At 38.7% G+C, this 24,516-nt stretch overlaps 1 long non-coding RNA gene across 1 annotated transcript in view; it reads right to left on the reverse strand.

Annotated features, from left to right (window-relative positions):
- The window catches only part of LOC121156740, a 119,509-nt gene that overhangs the window by 30,708 nt on the left and 64,285 nt on the right, over positions 1 to 24,516 (reverse strand). Inside the window, exon 2 of the long non-coding RNA XR_005883919.1 lies at positions 20,785 to 20,913. This is a non-coding gene — a long non-coding RNA (uncharacterized LOC121156740). The remainder of the gene's footprint in view (positions 1 to 20,784; positions 20,914 to 24,516) is intronic.

Genomic DNA, 24,516 nt, shown 5'->3' on the forward strand with positions numbered 1-24,516 from the left:
ATGACAGAGAGCCAGACAGAAGGGAATAGATGGGTGAACAAAGAACAAGGATCTGATTGTCCAACCTTGCTATTAATGACTTCCATTTGAAAATGTCATTTTTTTCTTAAATGTCATGCGATAGAATGAATTTCACTGCCCCACCTCAATTTGGAGACCAGCGAAGTACAGTTTAGTTGTGGATCCAAGAAAGAGGATTTGATTAGGAAGCTTTGGGGCAAAACGTTCCAGATGGATAGAGCACATATAGCTATTGTAGGTAAATTCAGAGAGTTTATAGCCTAGACAGCAAAGAAGAAGCAAAAGAAACACTTGGCTCAAAATGGGGAAGGAATTATTATTGGACAAGATAGGGAACAAGTTTTAAAACAATGCCCTGGATTGCTTAAAACATTTGGATTTAAGATCTTTGTATCCAGTGTAAGAAACAGAAGCTGGAACTGATGCTATGGAAATTAGGAAGAACACAAGTTCACAAACGCATCTTTCAGTAGCATCCCTGATTACCACTTCTTCCTTCACATTTCTATATCACTCTGAAAATCAAGATGCATTTTAAAACATGAAAAACAGTTAAATCGATACACAGGGGTACGCCTGCCATGTTTGGATAGACAGAAATGAGAATCAAAGCACCATACAAGTAAGCCTGAAAAACAAAATCAGAACAAATGTAGGAAGAAAAAAAGAGCCAGGGGAAATGGAACAGGCATTAAGCCTTCTTTATTTTTGAGAATTTACTGATGCAGAATCCTCAGAAGTGTTTAAGGTACAAGATGTGCTGCTCAGAGAAGAGTTTTCACTCTACTACAAGGGAAAGATGAAGAGGGTTTGTTGATTCCAATGGAATCAGCCTGCTCATTTCCGTAAATCTGATCTGCCTTTCCAAAAAGGAAAATAATAATGATAAATTAAAAAAAAAAAACAAAGAAGATTGTTTTTGTAGGGGCAAGGTAGGAATATATTGTTATAAAATAAGTTTTAATGCTTTGGAACTCCAGTTTGGCTCTTTGTATAATGCACATTTTCTTTCACCTGAACAACCAGGATTTGGGCCATTAACATTTGTCCTACAAATTAGAAAATAATGTGCACCAAAAAATAATACCTTGAAATAAATAGATCTATTGAATTTAGTATTTTAGGGGTGATATTCCATCCTCATATATTGTAGTCTGCAATAATCACACAAGTCATTCTGCATCAGTAAGTATTAATTTATTCTTCTGAAGATTTAATCTGACTCATTTGCCACCGTTTAAATACCCATTAGTTCATGCTTTACTATTGCTGACATCAGTGGATTTTTTTTTTTTGGTAAAGTTTCATATAACATAAACTACCTGACAGCAAAATGTTTTTCCTCAACTCATTTGTCCCTTAGTTTATGCTTTGCCCAATGCCAAATTTTGGTGAAATTCCTGTCACTTTACATGCAGCATGGCATTTACACAAATACCTGCTGAATTTATCATGAGCAATGCACACAGTATTTGTATCCTGTGGTTTCAAGGCAGACAAACCATAAACATGAACCCGAATGCCTGTAGGTTGAAAAGCACATGGGAAAATAGAAAAGTAAGAATCTTTTCAAAAGCTCAAAAAGGGTTTTCTTCACAATCCTCGGAGGTATCCTGATTACTAATTGCTGTTAACAAGTACTTTGGGGCTTTTGAAAATAAAAGTTGACTTTTTTTTGAAAGGCAAAGTAATGGAGAGAGAGATTAATCTTATATTTCCTGATTGATACTCCAAACACCAACAAAAATAAGGTCAAACTGAATCCAGGAGTTTCATCTAGGTGTGCCACATGGATGGCAAGAAAATCAGTACTTGCTCCATAATGCTCTGCCTGCCAGGGTTTACTAGGGGGAGGCTGCGCTGCAAACAGAGGAACCGGAACTGGGACTCCAAGGAGCCCCCGATGAAGCATGCCCGTGTGCTGCATTGCGGCTTAACAAGCTAGCCCACAATGCTCACCCAAATAAGTGCATCTTTTACAACAAGCATGAAAACTTTTTGTGGGTGTCTTTAGAAGATAATTTTGTGAATAAGAAATACTAATTATCTAAATGGTAATTTTTTCTTTAACCAGAAAAGGTGTTTGGAAGACTTCTAAAAGTTCAAAACTCTACTGGTGCATCAATTCATTATGAAAAATGTCCCATTGGGCACATCACGTCCAGTGAACAAAATTCAAAATGTTTAAATCATAACCAGTATGGGCCTGGTAGCATAGTGTAGTGGTTAAGGTCCTCACCTTGAACGCCCAGGATCCCATATGGGTGCCGGTTCTAATTCCAGCAGCCCCACTTCCCATCCAGCTCCCTGCTTGTGGCCTGGGAAAGCAGTTGAGGCCCAAGGCTTTGGCATCCTGCACCTGTGTGGGAGACCTGGAAGTGGTTCCTGGATCCTGGCTCCGGATCGGCACAGCGCCGGCCATTGTGGTCACTTGGGGAATGAATCATTGGACAGAAGATCTTCCTCTCTGCCTCTCCTCCTCTCTGTATATCTGACTTTGTAACAAAAAAATAAATGTTTAAAAAAAATCATAACCAGTTTCTGGGTTGGAAACAACAAAATACTTCCTTTTGTGTGGTTGGTTTATATGAGCCACACCAAACATAAAAACATTTGAGTAGCTCTAGTTTATTTCATTTCTTAAACACAAAAGGTGTAGGGTGCACTGTTGAATAGCCTGAGTCCTGAAGCTAGGCCATTTGCCCTGGCATTCTGGCTCTTCTCCTAACTCATTGCTTCACTTTGGGCAAACGCTCTAACTTCTCTATGAGTCTAGGGATCATGGCAATAATAGTCTCCTGGGTTTTCAGGCAGATTGCTTGTTACTTGCTTTTTATTTTTAAATATATATTTTGTTCATGTGAAGGACTGAGTTATGGGACAGGGCAGCATCAAAAAGAACAATCTTTTATCTATTAGTTCACTTCCCTAAAGAGTCCCGATGGCTAGGGTTGGGTCAGTCCAAAGCCAAAACCAGCTTTTTCTGGTTTTCACACATGCTTGCAGGGGCCCAACCTATTGCCTTTGCTGCTTTCATAGGCACATTAGAAAGGAGTTGGATTGGAAGCAGCACAGCAAGCCCTCAACCTGACGCTCACATGGGACTCTGACACTGCAGACTTAACTCTGTATTCCACAGTACTGGCCCCATATTAACTAAATTCACACTCACACATGGAACCAGCACTGTAGCATAGCTGCAAAGCCACTTCTTGCAACACCAGCTTTCAGTCTGGGCTCTGATTTGAGTCCTGGCTGTGTAATTTGCAATGCAGCTCCCTGTTGATGAGACTGAGAAAGCAACAGAAAATGTTCCATGTATTTGGGCCTCTGCCAACTAGATGAAGCTTTTGGCTCTTGCCTAGTTCCAGCCATTGTTTGTGGTTAGGGAGTGAGCCAGCAGATGGAAGATTCTCTCTCTCTCTCTCTCTGTCTCTCTCTGTAACTCTTTCAGATAAACAAAGTAAATCTTTAAAAAAAAAAAAAAAGCAGGTGAAACAGAATGATGCTTGGCACATACAAAATGTTAATTAAAACTTAGCTGTCACCATTATTCACAACTTACAAGTGAGATAATTTCAGAAATGTTAAGTGACTCCTGCTGTCCCTTGCATGTCAGAATTTTGCTCCCTGGCAACCTTCTCCCTAAGCATCCTACAGGAATTTGAATAAAAACAATCTAGATTGGGCATGGTACAATGGCCTAGTGACTAAAACCTCACCTGCAACTTTTCAGGATCCCATATGGGTGCTAGTTCATGTCCTGGCTGCTCCATTTCCCATTCAGCTCCCTGCTTGTGGCATAGGAAAGCAGTGGAGGATGACCCAAAGCCTTGGAGCCCTGCACCCGTGTGGGAGACCCAGCAGAAGCTACTGGCTTCTGGTTTCATATCAATTCAGCTCTAACCGTTGAGGCCATTTTTGAAGTGAACCAGAGCGATGGAAGACCTTTCTGTCTTTCCTTCTCATTATAAATCTGCCTTCAAATAAATCTTTTTTATTTTTAAATCTAGACCTCAGCACCATTGTTAATATTTAATTTTATTATTATTCCAACCATTACTAGCTAATCTTGCCTTCAAATACATTAAAATAATTTCGCAACTCATAATTTCTTCTAGTATTCCTATCCTTTCATCTTAAAATGTCTGGAAATTAAATTAAATCACAATGCAATAGAAAGGGACAAGGCTTGAGGCAGCATTTTCCCTGGGCTTCCCCCATGGTCACAGCAACACAGCGGGGCTAAGCCTCTCTCATCATAGCTAGTATAACTCCCCTGCCTATCTGAATCATCAGATAACATGTTCGGGACTGAAACTCCAACCTCGGCAAATTTGCACTGCACACAAAGGAAACGAGGACAAGATGCTAGAAGACCATTCACTCTGAAAGGATCTAACCTCAAAACGTCTGCAAATAAAGATGAGATGCAAAGAGACACAAACCAATATCAGGCCCAAATGACTGCCGCTTTGATTGACCCTACCCTCAGTCAGTTTTCTGTCAAATAAAAAAGTTGGAATAAGTGATACATAGGTTCTTAAAGGCCTAAAATCTGTTATTACAGCGTTTCTTTGTTTATTTTTCTTTCAGGACTGCATGTCAAACTGGAGGCTCTCTTGTTGCTTGGTGATATCACACAGCTTTCTCAGATTTTTTAAACACAATGATTTTCTCTAACAGGGAAATAATGTCACTCTCCAATGCAGAAATTAGCCTTAAAATAACTGTTTAGGGGATGGCATGGTGGCTTAGGGGGCTAAGCTTATACCTGCAGCACTGGCATCCCCTGTGGATGCCACTTTGTGTTTCAGCTGCTCTGCTTATGATACAGCTTCCTGCTTATGGCCTGGGAAAATCGAGAGGATGGTACAAGTCCCTGGGTCTCTGCACCCATGTTTGAAAACTGCAAGAAGCTCCCAGCCCTTGGCTTTGGATTCTCCCAACTGTGGCCATTATAGCCATTTAGAAAGTAAAACAGCAGATGGAAGGATCTCTTTGTCTCTCCTTTCTAATAAAAATAAAGAAAAGATTTAAAATAATCATAGTAACAACAACTATAATTTAGAATATTGGTTAGCTCAGATTTTCAAACAGAAATTTTACAATCCTTTCTTCAATAAAAAAGAAAATTTAACTTTGCTAATAACATTAGCTTATTCTATCCATTGGCTGTGTCAGGGATGTACTGTGTATGTAATTCCATGGGCTACATGCACAGAATTTTTTGAAGCAGATGCTGCAGTTGTTTACAAAATATGACCAACTCCCTTCAAAACTGACTTTCTTGGGACCGAAGTTATGACGTAGCAGAAAGGTCACCACCTGCAAGAGTGTCATCCCATGTAGGTACCAGTTCAGCTTCTACCTGCTCCAATTCTGAGCCACATCCCCACTATTGAACTGGAAAAGTAACAGAAGATGCCCAAGTGTTTGTACCTCTGCCCCTGGATGAAGCTCCTGGTTCCTGGCTTCAGTCCAGCATCATATCGGCTATTCCTGCCATGTGGTAAATGAACCAACAGATGGAAAATCTCTCTCACTCTGTATGTCTGTATCTCCCCCTCTCAATGTAACTCTGACTTTCAAATAAACAAATAATTTTTAAAAACTAAGCATCTCTTTTCTAAAGGTATTTTTTAAAGATGTATTTATTTTCATTACAAAATCAGATATACAGAAAGAGGAGAGACAAAGAGGAAGATCTTCCATCCAAATATTCACTCCCCAAGTGACCGCAACAGCTGGTGCTGAGCCGATCCAGAGCCAGGAGCCAGGAATTTCCTCTGGGTCTCCCACGTCGGTGCAGTTTCCCAAAGCTTTGGGTCATCCTCGACTGCTTTCCCAGGCCACAAGCAGAAACCTGGATGGGAAGTGGGGCTGCTGGGATTAGAACTGGCGTCCATATGGGATCCTGGGCATGCAAGGCAAGGACTTTAACCACTATGCTATCGTGCCGGGTCCCTAAATAAGTTTATTTAAAATAATATACTCATAGGTAAGCATTTAGCCTGGCACTTAAGACATAATTAACCAGCCCAGTGGTTAAAATGCCCAAACCAAGAGTGTTTGTTGCAGGTGGGTTAAGCCACAATGTGGAATTCTCATATGCTGTATCAGAATAAAATCTCAAGTCCCAGCTTCTTGCTAATGCATCTGAGAGGACAGGGGATTATGACCCAAGGGCGGGGGTTCTTCTCACCTACATGGGCAACCCAACAGAATCCTATACTTCTGATTTCAGTTTCACCAAGAGCCAGGAATGGGGAGCAAACCAGTGATCAGAAGAAATCTCTCTCTTTTTTCTCCCTCTCTTTCTCTCTCACCCTCACCGTCACTCTGTGTGTATGTGTGTGTGTGTGTGTGTGTGCATTTCCATATCTTTTTCTATAACTCTACCTTTTAAATAAATCAATCTTTTTCTATAACTCTACCTTTTAAATAAATCAATCTTTAAATAAGACAAATACAATGCTCATATCGCACCTGACAGTAACCAGGGTTTGATTCGGGGTGCTGCCTCGTGGCAGGCAGCAGTGATGACTCAAGTGGTTGGGTTTTTGCCACTCCACGTGAGGTACCTGGATTAAGTTCGTGTCTTCTGGCTTCATCCTAACCTACTCCTAGCTTCTGTGGGTGTTTTAGGATAAACTACCAGATGGAACCCATCTGTCCATCTGTTTACCCAACTCTCTCTCTCAAATACTTTTTGAATTAAAATTAAATTTAAAAATTCTCATGCTCCCAGAATGACCTATATTCCTCACTCTGCATATTTTTATTTTCTGCTGTGATCAATACTGCTAAGTTCATGGAAATCACATTAAAATGAATGTAAATATAAGAAGATAATACAGTTATGGATTTTCATAGTCAAAGCCTTTGTGCAACATATAAAATATGTTGTCTTAGAACTGATATGCTAATGACACAAATTAACAAAGTACAGTGACATATGCTTTTTTACTCACCCCATAACAAGTGAAAAATAGGAATGATGAAGAAAAAAATTTCTTCATGAAAATGTTATTACAAGTTCAAGGAACTTGAGAATTAGACAAGACTAAAATGTCCCAAATAAGTACCTGCAAAGTGGAAAAGCTTCTAAATATTTATAACCTGAGTGCTAACAAAAATTAAAGTTTACAATATTAAGCGCCAAGAAATATTTTTGTGCTAATATTCTATAAACTTTGAATGGACTAAAATTCTAAGTATCTTTTGTCAGTAAATGCTCTGATAACTTATTCTGAAAAGGAAAAAAGAAATTGTTTATTTTATAGTGCCTAATATATATTTTAATGCCTTCAAAATGATTCTGAAGTCATTAGAATTGTAGTGAGAAAATGAGCTGATTAACAGCATATGGTGGGTGAAAAAGGATGTCTAGACTAATGTTGCAGTTTAATGTCATTCCTACTTCATAGAAATAAAACAGTAGGCAACCATTGTGAATGCTAAACTGTCACTCCTACTGTTAGCATTTCATTATTTTCTGAATCAGTTTATACAATTTTAAATAAATACATAATATAACTTTTTTTTTTTTACAATAACAAAGACATAGCAACACTCATTCAGAATCTTCATTCATGGGCCAGGGCTACTGTAACAAAATAACTTACATGAAGTGGCTTACACATCAAAACGCACATCCTCTTAGTTCTGAGCGCTACAAACCCAAGGTCAAGGTGCTGGCAGGTTTGCTCTCCTGAGGCCTCTCTCCTTGTGTTGTTCATGATCACCTTCTCACTGTGCCCTCAGGCGGTGTTTGCTCTGCACCTTCACGTCCCTAGGGTCTCTTCTTCTTACAAGTATATGATCTCATTTAACTGTAATTACCAGCTACAAGGCCGTAGCTCCAAATATAGATACATATAGAGGTAAGCTGGCTTGGAGAAGCTAATTCTCTCCACACCATAATCTTTTCCTCTGTTGTCACTGTTTTGCTGACCCAGTCCATGTCCACTCAAAGGTGTTTAAAAGTGCACACCATTCTGAGATAGAATATGCTGGAGGAAGCATGCAAACAGCATTCAGAAGGTTTTAGCACCAGTCCCGAGACGCGCTCACTCACTGCTTTTTTTTTGTCTAATGGCTGGTAGGTGAAAGTTTTATTTGCAAATAGAGGGCATTAAATTTACTGTTTATTTGTAGTAACTTTGGGTTACTTCTAGGCCGGGGTTAGGATTAAAGAAAAGATAGAAATACTAAGACTGCATTTATTTTAGAGTCAAATAAAAGGTGAATCAGAACAAAATTATGTTGCCTGAAGTCTGTATAGCTGAGAAGAGATCACCAGGGAAGTACTGGGCATGACTCATCTTAACACACACTGCTTTTCACTCTTCAGCAGGAATTTATTTGGAAAATGAAATTCCTCACTTTTCTTTCTAAAAATTTGTAACCATTAGAATTCTTGATGTTTAAATAGATCTGTCTCTAAAAATGGTCTTAGAAAACAATGCTCTTACAAGAGTCAGCACCATGGCATGGTAGGCTAAGCGTCTGCCTGAGGCTCCAGCATCCCATAGAGGTGCCAGTTTGAGCCTCTGCTCTTCCATTTCCCAACCAGCTCCCTGCTAATGTGACTGGAAGAACAGTGAAGGGTGGCTTAGGTTCTTGGGTCCATTTACCCATGTGGGACACCCAAAAGAAGCTTCTGGCTCCTGGTTTCAGATTGGCTCAGCTCCAGCCCTTGTGGCCATCTGGGGAGTGAATCAGCAGATCAAAGACTTCCATATAGGAAAAAACAAAAAAAGATCTTACAAACTAAAATCAAAATCAGGATTCAGAATTATTCAAAATTTTGCAGTGAGCTGTGTGCTTCTGTCCATTTCAGTAAAGAATTCTCTAAATATGTGTATATATATATAAAATATATATATAAATATGTGAAATATATATATATATATATATATATATATATATATATATATATATCTTTGTATTGGAAAGGCAAGTCAGATTTCCAGACAGGAGACAAAGGGAAAAGTCTTCCTTCCAATAGTTGACTCTCAAATAGGGCGAAACATAGAATAATGAGAAAATCATTTATTTACCTAAGAAGCAATGAACATAAAAATAGCTATTTTCTCCAAAATTATCAGTTATGGAAAATAGTTATGGTATCCATTTAAGCGATTAAAATCACATTCAAAAGAACAGTAAGTGTTGCAGGGAGGGGTTATTGTTAAGGTGACAGAGAGTGCAACCCCGTGACAAGCATGGAAACCGGTGAATGTTGGGAGACAGTAAGTCTTTATGAGTTGGGGGGTGTGAGGGGTTGGAAGGTCAATAATGAACAGAGGGCCCGGAGGAGGGGAGGTTGCCCATGGGAAGTGGATGTGTGAAAGAGGGGCAAGTGCTGAATATTTGCCCACTGGTCTCTTTCCAAAAGAACACTTCTGCTTTCCCACAGCAACTCTGCATTCACCGAATTCATTCAGATCTGCCCCAGTTTAAAAGCCGTGCATGTTTCTTACTGATCACAAAGATTATAACATTTGTCTTCCCTTAATTGCCACAAAGAGCAATAAAATGTAATTCAAGAAAAAAGTCCCAAACCAAACGTAAATAAAAATGTTCTTAAATGTCATCTTCATGTAAAACAGAAAAACAGAAGCAGGCATGAAAAAGTGCCATTGGAATTTGACACGAGAAATATCGTATTCAAGTGGGAGGTGCTTGACAAATCCTCACCCACCCCAGGATTATCTGCAGCTGCGCTTGGTTCCTGCCGTTCTCTGACTTCAAGGACCAATATTACACAAACGCCTGCCAAATGGCGATCGGTCCATTTCTTGGAAAGACTCCACAAGGACCCCTATGATAAAATCATTCCTGGTGCCTGGATAAGCCCTGCTGGGCCTGGGCTTCTGTCCGCTTATGACTGAGCTATTTTTGTGACCTGTGTGACTTGAACCCATCCTATCCAATGTTTGTGGTTATTGATGGTTTATGCTATTTTATTTGTTTGTTTGATTCTCGTTCTATTTAATTTATCCTTTTCTCCAATTTGTTGTAGTTTGTTTTGGCTCTTTCACCTTTTTTTGCAGTTTTTTTTTTATTTATTACTTTCCCCATTTTAGATAAAGGATGTGGTGAGATTTATGAGTGTCAGTGTAGTTATGCAGTGTTATGCTTTTGGCCTGCATGTGGTTTCCCTGTTTGTTGTTGTTCGCACTTTTGGTTAGATGGCCCTTAGTTTTATTCCTCCATATCTTTAGTGTAGTTAGCATAGATAGTCTTGTGTTTTAGTTATCTTGGCAGTTAGTTGACCCTTAGGTAGGTATTGTTAAGGTTGAGGTTCAGTTAGTTTGTTGATCCCTAAGGGCAGATGAGAGAGAGTAGTTAGAGACCTCCTGATGGAAGGTCTTGAAGACTTCCTGGACAAGTTAGCCTCCACCCTGAGCTGGACTTCTGTCCTTCCTGAGATGGGGCTACTTTGACATGGTGCTGCTGGCCCACCACAGGCCATCTGGGAGCCACATGGCTGTGAAGCTGCATCTGGCATCCAAGGAAACACCTGCACTCCAGGGAGCCATAACAAGAAGCAGGGACCTCAGTAGCCTGCGGCATGATCACATCATCCGAATGCTGCAGGTGGGCCATGTCGGACAGCACCCATGCCCAGTGATAGGGCTGGCAGGCAGCCGTGACCTGTAGGACTGTGTGTTTAGACTGGGGCACCTAGAGGAAGACAAGGCCAGGGCAGGTTGAACCTGGCGCTGTAGGCTGTAGGTAAGGCAACCAAAAAAGGGGGGTTGCCCAAGCAGAGCTGAGAGATTTTTTTTTCTTTGAGCATTGTGTGGGGGTCTCTTGAAAAAGAGCCATAATCGCCTGGAAAAAAAAAAAAGGAGAAAGAAGATATGTTGCTTTTCTTGTATTGTTGTTGCTGTTTTGTGGGGGAGGGTAAGGTTTATTTATTTTCACTAGAAAGGCATGATTAGCAAGAGGAGAAAGAGACAGAGATCCTCCATCCACTAGTTCACTCCAAAGTCAAGGTTCCACACATGGACACAGGGGCCCAGGGGCTTGGGAAAACTTCCAATGTTTTCCCAGTCCATACACAGTGACTTAGATCTGCAGCAGAGCGTCCAGAACACAAACAGGAGCTGATATGAGATGCTGGCGTTCCAGGCAGAAGACTAGCTTGCTATGCCACTGCAGCAGAGCAAACATTTTGTTTTCATATTCACACACACACACACACACACACACACACACACACACACAGAGTCACACTTGCAGACATTAGCAATCCAGTGTATTATTCCACCTGGTCCTTAAAGCCTTACCATAAACCAAAGTGAAATCAAATGGTTTAAAAAAAAAAAAGAAGAAGGCAAACAGTTTGATAAAACATTTAAAACAGAAAGAACCAAATAAAGAATCTTCTGTCAGATACTACAAGATTCCTACTTGAAAGTGGATGTCAGATTGTTACAAAACTAGTTCCTAAAATGCTCACTCTACAAAACTGACATTTCATTCCTAATTGAGCTTTCAAAACTGAACATTTTCAAAGTCTGATTTCTATTTTATGCACTTATTTTTCCACTGTATTTTTAACATGTCAAACTACAGTGAAGTTAATGAGGTCAACAACATCAATGTGTGATGCAGCTACTAACCAATTAGTGTTTAAACTAGAGAATGAATGTTTAAACTACATTTCCCATGTACTCCTGACTAGCAGAAAATTGTCAGTCCGAGAGCATATATCTTCTGCCGTTAGATTTTATGTCAGCTACTAATTTATCTGCGAAGACTTCTAGCATGTTTTGAAGTTTATATAATTAACCCTGCACCAGAGGGTGATACTTAGCAATATAGATCTTGAATTTATTTTTAATAAATTATGGTTTAGTAGAAGAAGTGAAGATTACATTTGGCCTTGTTGAGTACTTCGCTGCATTGATTAGGTTCTAGCCATAAATTGAACCCGATTCCTCTACTGCATAAATCCTGAAGCACACAAGGTCCCTGAAAATAATTAAATGGATAATTCTTGCCAAATATATTCCTTTTAGTATTTCTAATTTTTTAATCATTGAAATTATCAGAAAATTCTTTGAGAATCACTTGTGCACGTTTTCCCCTAATTTCTTTGCTCCTCTGATGCACCTTTGTTTTGTCAGAACAGTGCTAGGAGGACATGGAAGACTCAACTTTGCAGTATAAAAGATGAAGAAAATCGTGGTATGTGCTTTGGGGGTGATATATGGGACTAGAGGGTCGGTGTTTTTCATCTTCTGTCTGAGACTGTCCCTAAAGGGCAGTGCAGGACTCGCCTTCAGGCTGTTCATGAGGCTGCCCCTGCAGTACAGCTGCCTAAGCGGCCACTTGTGATGCTGATGTTGACAAGCTATATCTGAGTTGCAGATGCACTTCCATCTGGTTTTCTAATGACTCTGCAAAGGAAGTGGAAAATGACCAGTGCTTGGGTCCCAGGATGGAGTTCCTGACTCTTGGCCTTGGTTGGTCCAGGTCTGGCTGTTGTGGAGTGAACCAGTATGTGGAAAATCTGTGTGTGTGTGTGTGTGTGTGTGTATCACTCTGCCTTTCAAATAAATATATCTTTAACAACAAAAATATGTTTGTATTTAAAGAGTAATACATATCTGTGTTGGATTAGGGTTGATTTAACTTATAATTGGTAGATTTCAAACTCAATCACCACCAAAGCCACTGCCCGTGCCACCATTGCCTTCCATTTCTAGGATTCACGTTTCATTTAGATTTGCAGCAGAGACTGCTGAGTGACACTAAAGACATAATGAAGTTAAATATCTGTTAGTATAAAAAAAAAACATAGTAGAAACTTGAATCCAGGAAGGGAGATAATTATGTTGAATGATTCTCCTGAAATGTCAGCACTTCAAGCAACAAAATCCTAACCTAGACTTAGGAGTTGGAGAAGGATTCACTAAGGAAATTAACACCTTTTCATTCATCTATATGCTATATTGCACATCACCCAAATGTAAATGTTTTCTTTTGCTAAGAATTGCTCAGATCCCAGCAACTTGCAGGCACTTGTTTGAGCATTAAAGATGCAAAATTTAATAAGCCAAGCATCCTCTCCTTGTACGTCATTTAAATTTTGAGTGAAAGATTGCAGTGTCCCTGATGGGTTATGGGATTCGGTGTTCATCGCTAAGAAAGCAAATGGATGTATTAGATCCTATCTTAGGAATATTTCTAACAGGAGTTAGAAGCTATGGGCATGTTTTATTGAATCACGGATAGATTTCTTAAAACACAGTATTGAGTAAAAAGTAAAATATAAAATGAGCTTTAAAATGTAACACCATCAAAATAAATTGAAAATAACTTCTACATAAAGTCTTTATTGCAAGGATTTAAACATTTGCATTTCAAATATATTAGAGTACGTTAGTATGAGAGGAGGGAAATGAGAAAGAAAAAGAAGAGGAAAGCAATAATTGAACCAAACAAAAGATGAATCTTACAGAAAAGGATGATGAGAGTGTGCCAAGGCCATAGGAAGATATTTGCCTTAGTTCTTTGAATTCAGCATCCTAGCAATGGAAGGAAAAGCCAAACACAGAAAATAGGCATCTTCTCCTATTTAACATCACATCTTAGCAATTTTATAATAAATACACAATTCAAATCTACAATAACATGTCTTTAATTCCTGCTTTTTGTTTTGATCTTAAAAAAGTGAGACATAAGTAAAAAACAAACACAGTTGCCTAGATCAGGGCTTCCATGCATGTTCCATGCAGCTGAAATCAAAGGCTTCAAAATGAGTCTATTTCTCAAGGGGCTGGCAGGAATTATTTCCACAGTGATGATGCATTTATTGTACATACACCACTGTCCAAAGTAATCTGAGTAAATTGGTATCCTCCATCTGTGAAAGGATTCCAGATACTCTGAGGGATATAGAAACCAATTATCCTAATTATTCAAAGAACTGTGGTCCGATAATCTTAATTATCTCTATAATTCATGAAAACTCAATTGTGTGAGTCTCCAAATAAAAATATCTATATATGTATTTTTCAGATGACTATTCAATATGCTTATTCATTTATCATAAATAGAAGTATAATTTAGAATAGAGTTTTCTGAACTGACTCCAGCAGTTCAGTAGGACCATTCTGAGTCACTTTTCTTGATCACCACTACTGCTCCTTGTGTTCACATATCCCAACATAGGGACCTTTAAATATTTGTCAGATTTGTCAAATTCTTTATATTAGGTAGGAAAAATAATTCTTTCCCTTTTGGCTCTAGGACTTGGGTTTCTGTCAGCTTTTTGTAAGATGAGCATAAATATCTACTGCATATTTGATTAGTTCCACATTTTACTCTTCAGTATGATCTTATTAAAGAGCAAAAGATTAATGCTAAAAAGGCTGATTTTGCTACATACACACATAAATCCATTTCTTTTTATTTGATTTTTAGATGCAAAATTCTTTGAATGCTATAGAACTCTCCAGCAAAATTCTCCCTTCATCTTCCTATGGATATAAGCCTACAAGTTCTAAATACAAAAAAAGGGGGGGGGCGGGGAGCAACAGAAATGAAAAAATACTCCCAGAGTAATTTTATAAAATATTCAGACTAGTTTAGAAACGGCTCTCCAAAATTAAGACTTCTTAAAACTTTTGGTCCCCAGAGTCACTTCAGTTCTTACAGTATCTATTGAAAGTTCCCAGAGCTTTTATTTACATGAGTAATACAGAGCTGAGATTAAAGTTGGGAAGTTTCTAAAACACCAAACAATGCAAAAGCACATGTTCCATTACCTGTCTAAACAATGATATCATCTCACATCATGTAACCCCCGGAAAACCATACCCAATAATAGTAGAAAGTGAAAAATACAAATAATGTTCTCACATTGCAGGACAGCTTAACCATGACATCTCCTTGAATGTGTTTTGGTAAAAGCCTTAAAAGATTCCAAATTTATGATCCCCTCCTTTGAATGAATAAATGCTAAGAAAATAAGGCTACTTTGACAAAGTTGTAGAGAATGGAATTAAATATTTCTATGGAAGCAAAAGATGCTAAAATCCACACATATGGAGAAATTCTTCAAAAAGTTCGTGAAAAATATGTATTAACTATTTCAACATTTGTTTCACAAAACAATCTTTTCATTCCATTTTTCTACTAACCATTTTTAAATTCAAAATTCAGAATTAGAAAAAGGAAAATAGAGATCTTCCATCCAATGATTTGCTCACTGGAAGACCACAATGGTGAGGGCTGGGCTGAGCCAGAGCCAGGAGCTTGGAGCATCTTTCTGGTCTCACAGGTGGATGGCAGGGCTAAGTACCTGTGGTATCTTCTACTTTTTCTGAAGCCATTAGTAGGAAAAAGAATTGAGAGCCAATCAGCTGACACAAGCCAGCATCATATGGGATGCCTTAATTGTCATGTCACAATGCCAGCCACACAAATGTTGTGAAATGTGCTTATAATAGAGAACTTTGAATATTGAAATGTATTGATTGGATATTTTTTCTTAAAGTGCTTCATGGCATTGTAGGTATAGGCAAAGTAGTAGATCTGTTATCATACTGTCGTGTATATTGAAATGTTTCATTGGGAGTCCTCCATTTATTTAGAGTGGTGCATACTGCAATGTTAATGGCAGTACACAATCCTAGTAGCTGGTCTCTACTATACACTTCATACATGAATATATTTGTATATACTGGCTTGTCTATATATCTATTTGCTATTTTGTATAAAGGTTGTATTATAGGCCTGGTGTGAAGGCCCAGTGGCTAAATCCTTGCCTTAGACATGCCAGAATGTCATATGGGTGCCAATTCATGTCCTGCCTGCTCCACTTTGCAAACAGCTCTCTACTTGTGGCCTAGGAAAACAGCAGAGGATGATTCAAAGCGTTAGGATTCTGCACCCACATGGGAGGCACAGAAGAAGCTTCTGGCTCCTGGCTCTGGATCAGCTCAGCTCTGGCCATTGCAGCCACTTGGGCAGTAGAGCAGAAGAGGAAAGATGTTTCTGTGTCTCTCTTTCTGTCTGTAAACCTGCCTTTATGGATAATGGTCTCCAACCGAGACCATTTGATTGCAAATGGTACGACTGCATGCTTTTTTACGCTTAAGTGGTATTTCATGGAGTAAGTGCTCCACATTTTCTTTTCTTTCTTTTTTTATTATTCACAGAAGCAAATGTGAAGCGATGTTGTAATACTTAAGAGTTGTACTTCACATAAACATAATGTATGTAAGACAGTTTTGTTTAAGGTCTAAGTTGATCTGTTATTTATTATTATTATTATTATTATTATTATATTTTGATGATCTTTACATTTTTTATTAGGGCACAAAGAGTCAAGGATTACAGAAAAGTGGGCAAGACTATTGTTTGCACATCTTCCTTTTTTCCTTTCTGTAACTGGGGATAGGGGGAAGATAGAGGGAGAAGCCACGCCCAGCCTCTCGTCCATCCCAGGGTCCTGATGCGGAGCATGCTCTGAGGGCACATTTTCTTTATCTGTTGATGGGCACCTGAGTTGGTTTCCTAACAACTATTGCCAATTGTTCCACTACATATATTAGATTGCAGGTTGCTTTCTCATATTCAGCTTTTACTTCCTTTGGGTATATTCCAAGCAGTGGGATAGCTAAGTCATATGATAGATCTGTTTAAAGTTTTCTGAGCACTCTCCATACTGACTACCATAGTGTCCATATTAGTCTACACTAAGAGACCAGTAATAGGGATGTTTTGATAATGTTGATTCTACTAACCCAGAAACCTGGTAAATTTCTCTATCTTTTGATGTCTTCTTCTATTTCTTTCATTTCATCTGCAAAAGGGATAATTTTAATTCATAATTTCTGATTTGAATTCCTTTCAATTATTTTTCATGCCTAGTAGCTTAAGCAAGGGCTTTCCGTACTCTATTGAATAGCAACGATGAAACCAGATGCTCTTGTTTACTTCTGGATCTTAGATGGAAAGCTTCTCTGTTCAGTATGATGCTAGCATTAGTTTTCAAATATATTGATTGTGCTGTAGAATGCTCCTTCCATCTCTATATTGTTTAGTGTTTTCAGCATGTTGTATTTTATCAAATGTCTTCCCTGAGTCTATTGAGATGATCATAGGGCTTTCATTTTTCATTTTGCTGATGTTGTTTATCTCATTTATTCATTTGTATATCATATACCATCCCTATATTCCAGGGATAAATTGCACCTGGTCCGGGTAAATTATATGTCTGGTGTATTATTGAATTCCACTGGCCAGTATTTTATTGAGTATTTTATACCATACATCTTCTCAGACCATCAAGGAGTGAAAATGAAGGCCAGCAAATCAAAATACCCCAGAGGCATGTAAATTCTTTGAAATTGAACAACATGCTGCTGAATGAATAGTGGGTTATAGAAATAATCAGAGAGGAAATAAACGGTTTGTTGAAATGAATGAAGGCATCTGCAGAACATATCAGTACCTCCATCAAGATACTAGAAAGACACCAGGTAAATAAGATAACTATGCAGCTGAAGGAACCAAAAAAAAAAAAAAGCAGCAAAATGATCTCAAGATTGGCACAAAAAAAAACAATCAAAATAAGAAAGGAAGAAGTCAAATAGAGACCAAAAGAACATTCATATGGTCAACAAATCAGAGAGCTGGTTCTTTGAGAAAATCAACAAAATGGATACACCCCTAGTCCATCTAATCAAAAAAACAAAAGAGAGAAGATACAGATCAATAGAATCAATGTCAAAAAGGGAGACATAACAAGGTAAACCTCAAATATATATGGAATATCAAGAACTATTACAAGCAACTATATCACTAAACCAGAAGACCTAGAAGAAATGCATATATTTCTGGAACATATACAATTTGCCAAACTGAATAACAAGGCAAATTAAAATCTAAATAGATCTATAACCAGGGTAGAGGATTCAATCAATAATTAAATCCCTCCCAACAAAGAGAAGCCCAGAACTGGAAGGCTTCACTGCTGAATTCTACCAAATGTTTCAGGAAGAAACTACCCCCAATCCTCCACAAGCTATTTATTCAAAACAACAGAAAGGAAGGCAATTCTCCCAGACTATGACACCAGTATCACCTTAATACCAAAGCTGGATAGAGACACAACAGAAAGACTATTACAGGCTGATATCCATGGAGAACTAGATACAAAAATCCTGCTTACCATTTTAATCCTACATCTCCTTTGCCCTCTATCTTCCTATATCCATACCCATCTAAGTAAAGACATAAGACAGACTCCCTTAAAACATTCATAAGTAGAAGGAAATAATGTAAATTTGTATTTTAAACCAAGCTGTTAAAATTATTTTAACTTTTATTGATAAGAGTTTCTGAGGTCAAAAATTGATGGAAAATTCTATCTGGCAAGTAATTTTACATCGTAACTTTATGCCAATAGCAACTATCTGCAGATGTAAAAACAATCCTGACTTGATTGATGTCTTCCTGGTTCTAGTTACAAATGCAGCTTACGGCTTGGAACAATGCAAGTATCCTGGATGTTAAAGTGAATTCCACCGAATTTACCATAAGTATTTTTGCATAAAAACAGAAATACATGAAAATGGATGGCGTCCCCTCAAGCAGTTTGGGTTGCTTAGATCTCATACACAAGGGCCTGACAAATTTAAAGCCCTCACTACACAGTATTCCAATACAGCTAGCTCCCTGCTAAGTAAGGCTTGTACAGGTGATGGCATAAGTACTTGACTCCCTACATTCACATGGGAGAACTGGATGAAGTTCCAAGCTGGTTTCTGTGTGGCCCAACCTCTGCTGTGGAAATGTCTGGGAAGTGAATGAGCAGATGGAACAGAGCACTTTTATCTTTCTGTCTCATGCACATGCATATGTTCTCTCTCTTTCTCTGTCTGTATGTTTCTTGCACAAGTTCCAATTAAAATTGAAAAGCATAGATTCCAACCTTGAGTGGTATTTATGTGATATAATATCTAACTAGAATATGGAATAAGTTAGTTGCATGACATTGATATTGTTTTATAGTGCATTAACTTGTTGAAATTGAAATACTGATTCCTAATATCACCTTCTTTACTGGTTAGCACTCACCTGAATTTGTGAGCGATATGAAGATGAGAATGAAGCAGCAACCAATACCCTCTAAGGTGATCTTGGCTACATAAGATGGGAGGTAAAAATATTGGTGCTGATGCTCGAAGCACGTACTTGCTAATCACAATTCATTTATTTTCCCTTCTGCCATGTCTGTTGCTCAATAGCAACCCAAGACCTGTAAGACACAGAATCAACTGCCTGCTATAGAATTTCACATAGCTATTCCTTGGCATTACCCCCAGGATGTGCTAACTCTCCAGACTCCACAGCAAATTCCAGAGAATAGGAGAGAGAGAGAGAATCTTCCACCTGCTGATTCACTCCCCAGACGGCTTCAATGGCCAGCACAACGTAAGGCTGAAATCAGGAGCCAGCAACTTCAACCAGGTCTCCCAGAATACTTAGGCCCAAGTACTTAGGCCATCTTCTGCTGCTTTCCTCACGTTATTAACAGGAGCTGAGCTGAAAGTGAAGCAACCAGGAGAGAAAGCAACACACCCATATTGAACACCAGGGATGCATAACAGTTTCACGTGTTATGAAACTGGCAATAAATTGTTAAATAGATTGCTAAACTGTTAAATTGTTCTATGAACTGTTATCAACACTGACAAATTAATATGTAATTAATGTATTTTCCATTTATGAAACCACTTGCTTGGGATTTTTAAAAGCCATAGACATTAATTAAATGTTTCATCCAATTATTTAATTACCATTTCAATTTTTGCTTTTCAACAAAGGAAAGTAAATAATCTTGGTCTGTGCCTTTTTGCCAGAAACATAGTTACATTAATTTGCTAATGAATTCTACAGCTATTCCTCTGATTACTGCACAATATTGGATTCAAAAATTCTTATTTGGTTTTAGAAACACCCAGGAGTAGACCAGTACCACTAGATTTGACAGCCGCTTTGAAATTTGGCCAGGTCTCCCTCACTAATCTGCATCACAATTCAGCAGAGGATGATATACCATAGTGAGAAATGGTCTGGACAAGCTTTGATTAGCAGGAGGTTCCAAGTACCAGTGTCTCTGCCAGATAGATGTCAGCAGAATCCAACCTCCCAACCTCATTGTAACTGCATACGGGACCTGCCTAAACCACAGGGCTCTGACACGGCACTCATTAGTTAAGATTTCATACAGACTATTCAATAATAAATCCATTTTTTCAAAGAGGTCAATATGTAGTGGCCCTTTCAAAACCAGCCTGGCGTCAATCCCAGTACCTAATTTATTGCCTAATAAGCAAGCAAGCTTTTCAGTTATTTCCTTGTCTCCAAGTTACCCTCTCAAGATTTGACTGTTTTACTGCCAACTCCTGGAAACCTGAGCCTAAGGGAAGGGGGGAGGTGGTTTAAAAATCATTTTATATTATCCAAAGAAGTAGGGGGTAAAAGTGGAAGTATGTCAATTCCCATTAGTTATGGTCTGAGCTTTCATGAGAAGTTTCCTATTTCTTAAATACTGGTCCTCAATTTTAATTTTTCCCAGAAATCAACACATACGTAGGGTCCGGTCTAGACACCTTGGAGAAACACCTGCTAACAGATTTGAGCTTCTCTAGGCTAAGGCAGAAGGCAGTTCTGAATAACATTGTCTTTGACCTTTTGCATCAGGCCTCCCATTGAATTGCTTACCTTCTCTCCCTGCAGATTCCTACAGCAACTGTGCGATCTTTCTGCAGGACTCTTGTCCTGTTCTCATCAGCCCTTCATCATTACCAACATCCTTCATCTGCCTTCACTGACAGGTTGGTACGAGGATATCTGAAATGCAGATAATGCAAAAATAGACTACATTTGACAAGATAACAATGCTTCTGAATCTTTGGGCAATGATAGGCCAAAAGACCTACACATAAGGATAAAAATAGCTCCTGCATCAACACAACTCATCCATTCTCAGGTAAGCTATTTTACAGGAATTTTCCCCCTTTGCATCTTGGTAACTTTCCAAAAATAAGAAGGACTGGAGAATGTAGAACTCTTGGCTTAAGAAATAGTATTTATTTTTTATTTTTCAAATAAGCTTCTCCTAGAAAAGAGAGTTTTCAGAGTAGTGATGGATTTACATTGTTTCATCAACATTCTCTACCCTGTTCAATGCATCCACTAACTGACTAGAATGTAATACACACTTGTAGATACAATCAAGCTTTTAGCCTAGATACAATCGAACTTTTAACCTATCACATTGGGTTAAAACCCATTTTAATTACAACAGTTCCTGTTCTAGATGAGAAGATAGAAGTAGATGCAGTGAGAAACTAACAACATAATTAAATCAACATATATAGCAAGCAATACCCATGGCTATAGTCATCTTTATAAAATATTTGGTGATTTGGAGGGGAGGCAGGGCAATGGCTTGATTGGCTAATCCTCAACTAGCAAGCGCCAGCTTCCCTTACGGGTGCCAGCCGACTTTGGTTCAGCTTAGCTTTGGCCATTAAGAGTACTTGGGAATGAGCCAGTGGATGGAAGATATTTTTCTCTATCTTTCTCTGTGTACATCTGACTTTCCAATAAAAATAAATATTTCTTTAAAAAGATGTTTGGAGATTTCTGGCTGTTATATGAATCTCATAGAAAAAGAAGTGTCAGGTGGATGATGGAAAACATTTTTGATAAGTAGAAGAGCAAAAGCATAAATTAGGAGCAAAAAACCTCATTTTCACATCCTAGACTCTAGAAACCAATGAAAAATAATTTACCAAGGTAACTTCTGAGATGCAAATTTGAAACATTCTAGGTATATAAGTTCAAAAAGAAAAGGAAAATCACCAGGCAAATGCCAGGAGAGTGATAAGAACTTGTCTGACTGAGACCTGGGTGAATGAAGTACACTGTCTGAGAAGAGATCTCACAGGTTGTCACTTATTAGCTTTGAAGACCAACTTCTCCCCAAGTTCTGGCTCACAGTCAACCCTCTTATTTCATGTGGACTTCAAGTAGATCCATCTCTCAGACCCCAGACTACTAACACAGTATATTTATAAACTAGAACTGGGTCATCACACTTGCCAATGTAGTATTAGTAAAAAGAAGTTGAAAATCAGCAACTTAGCCAGGTCAGAACTGCATTTTCCATTATTCTCTTCTGTATGAGTTTTTTGTATGGTTTGTGGAAATAGATTTGAAGTACCCACACTCTTCTTCATTTACTGAGCATAAAAACACAGGCCACCATTCCAGTCATGCCCCCTGATGTCTCAGGTAACATGCGTGGACATTGAGCAACAGCTGGCTCTACAAATCATCTGTTTCACTTCAGTTACACATAAAAATCACTGTCTCTCATTTTTGTTTTTATTTGAGGACTCATTCATTCATCAAGCAAGCAGACTGACTAACAGGGAAAGAGAGATAGAGAGATCTTCACTCCTACTTGGCCAGAACACTCAGGGCTGGGCCAGACTGAAGCCAGGAGCCAGGAAACCCATCTTGGTCTTTCGCATGGATGGCAGAGGCATAAGCACTTTTTCTTCCTCCCACAAAGCATTAGCAGAAACCCTGATGAAATGTGTAGCAGCCAGGACTTGAACCAGAACTCTGATGTGGACACAGGTATCCCTCTAAGGGGCTTGGCTCCACTGTGCCACAACATCAGCCTCAGGTTAATTGTCCTAAGACACAGATTTACCTCCTTAATGAAGGGTATCAATTTCTTCTGCAATTCACTGTGGCCATCAAAGTGGGGACAATGTGAGATCTGGGTCCATTACGTCCTTGCAGACTTCACTTGATCCAATGGGTTCCACGTAGTTGCCTTCTTTTCCGGACTCCTGTCCAACAACCATTAGTGCCAGAAAAGATGTAAAGGCAACAGTTTTGCAGAGGCTGTTTAGCCATCTTTCACAATTGTATCAGGTATAGTTCATCTTTAAAGTCCTAATAGGGTACAGATGATGTCTTACAGCAAGTTAAGTCTCCATTTAGGATGTCCCATCTTATATAAGAATGCTGGCTTATGTCCCAGATGCCCCATTATCCATCCAGTTTCCTGGTAATGCAGCTCAGAAGAAAGTAAATAACGGCTCAAGTGCTTCAGCCCTTGCCAGGCCAGTTGGAGACCTGGATGGAGCGAAGGACACCTGACTTCAGCTGGGCCCAGCCTTGGCTATTGCCACTATTGTGGACATGTGGGATGGATTCTCTTTTTCTCTTTTTCCTTCTTTTTTTTTCTGTTACTCTGTGTTTCAACTAGGTGAAAAAAGAAATGAGCATTTTAAGAAGCAAAAATAACTAGGGCTTGCATTTTGAGCCAATAGGTTAAGCCTCCATTTGGGACTCCCATATCCCATGTCAGAATGCTGGTTCAAATCTTGGTTACTTTGCTTCCCATCCAGCACCCTGCTATTGTGCCTGGGAAAGCAACAGTTCAAGGACCTAGGCCCCTGCTACCCATAGGGTAGGCTCAGATGCAGTTCCGGGCTCCTCAGTTTGGTCTGGTCCAGCCCTGACTATTGTGGGCATCTGAGAAATGAACCAGCAGATACTCTCTTTCTCTCCAAATCTTTCAAATAAATAAATGCATCTTTGGAAAATAAAAAATAAAATGGAATTATTAAAGTTCTAGTGGTTCTCACTCTCTGGTTCTATCCTGTTAAACTAGTTTTAAAGTAACTATCATGGGGCCTGAGCTCCTCAACTGATGTGACAGAACAACCTGGAAACTAAACGATAATCAGAAGTTTACTTAGGAAATGTGAACCTAAAATAAGATTAATTACATAAATCAGCCCTTTAATGCAAAATGCATGTGAAGGGGCAGTAATTATGATGCTCTATCTCATATAAGGACACTTGGATTTTAGTTCTGGCTCTAACTTCCTGCTAAAACCTGCTAAAGGGAAGCAATTGGTGATAGCTAAATATCTAGATTCTTGTTCCTCATGCAGGAGACCTCAGCAGAAAATATTTAGCGAGTGAATCAGCAGTTGAGAGAACTCTCTCTTGCTCCTTGCTCTCTTTCTGTCAAATAAATGTGTGTGCATGTATGGGTGTGTGTGTTTCAAATAAAATATGTGTTAATATTGTGTCTTCTTGTTAATAGAGGAAGAATGAAACGTCTGTCATGCAATACTCCCTTCTCATTAGGCTATACCTTTCCAAAGTGTGCCGTTTTGTCCATTTCTATACATCTAAGGGTGGCTAACTGCTAACTGATGCTTTATATTTTCCCTTAGACACACTAATCATTCAATCATTATTCATTCTATTTTTCCTGGTGACAATGTGCTCATGCATCTCTTCTAAATCAAATACTGACAAAAGATCCAAATTTCAAATCTATTCCTAGCCCTGGAATTCTTTACATTTTCTAAGTTAATTTTTCAAGTTCCAATTATTAAAGACAAATTCAGGCTT

The sequence above is a fragment of the Ochotona curzoniae genome, unplaced genomic scaffold (assembly GCF_017591425.1).
Source record: "Ochotona curzoniae isolate NIBS_2020 unplaced genomic scaffold, NIBS_Ocur_1.0 contig_3498, whole genome shotgun sequence".
In the NCBI taxonomy this organism is placed as follows: Eukaryota; Metazoa; Chordata; class Mammalia; order Lagomorpha; family Ochotonidae; genus Ochotona; species Ochotona curzoniae.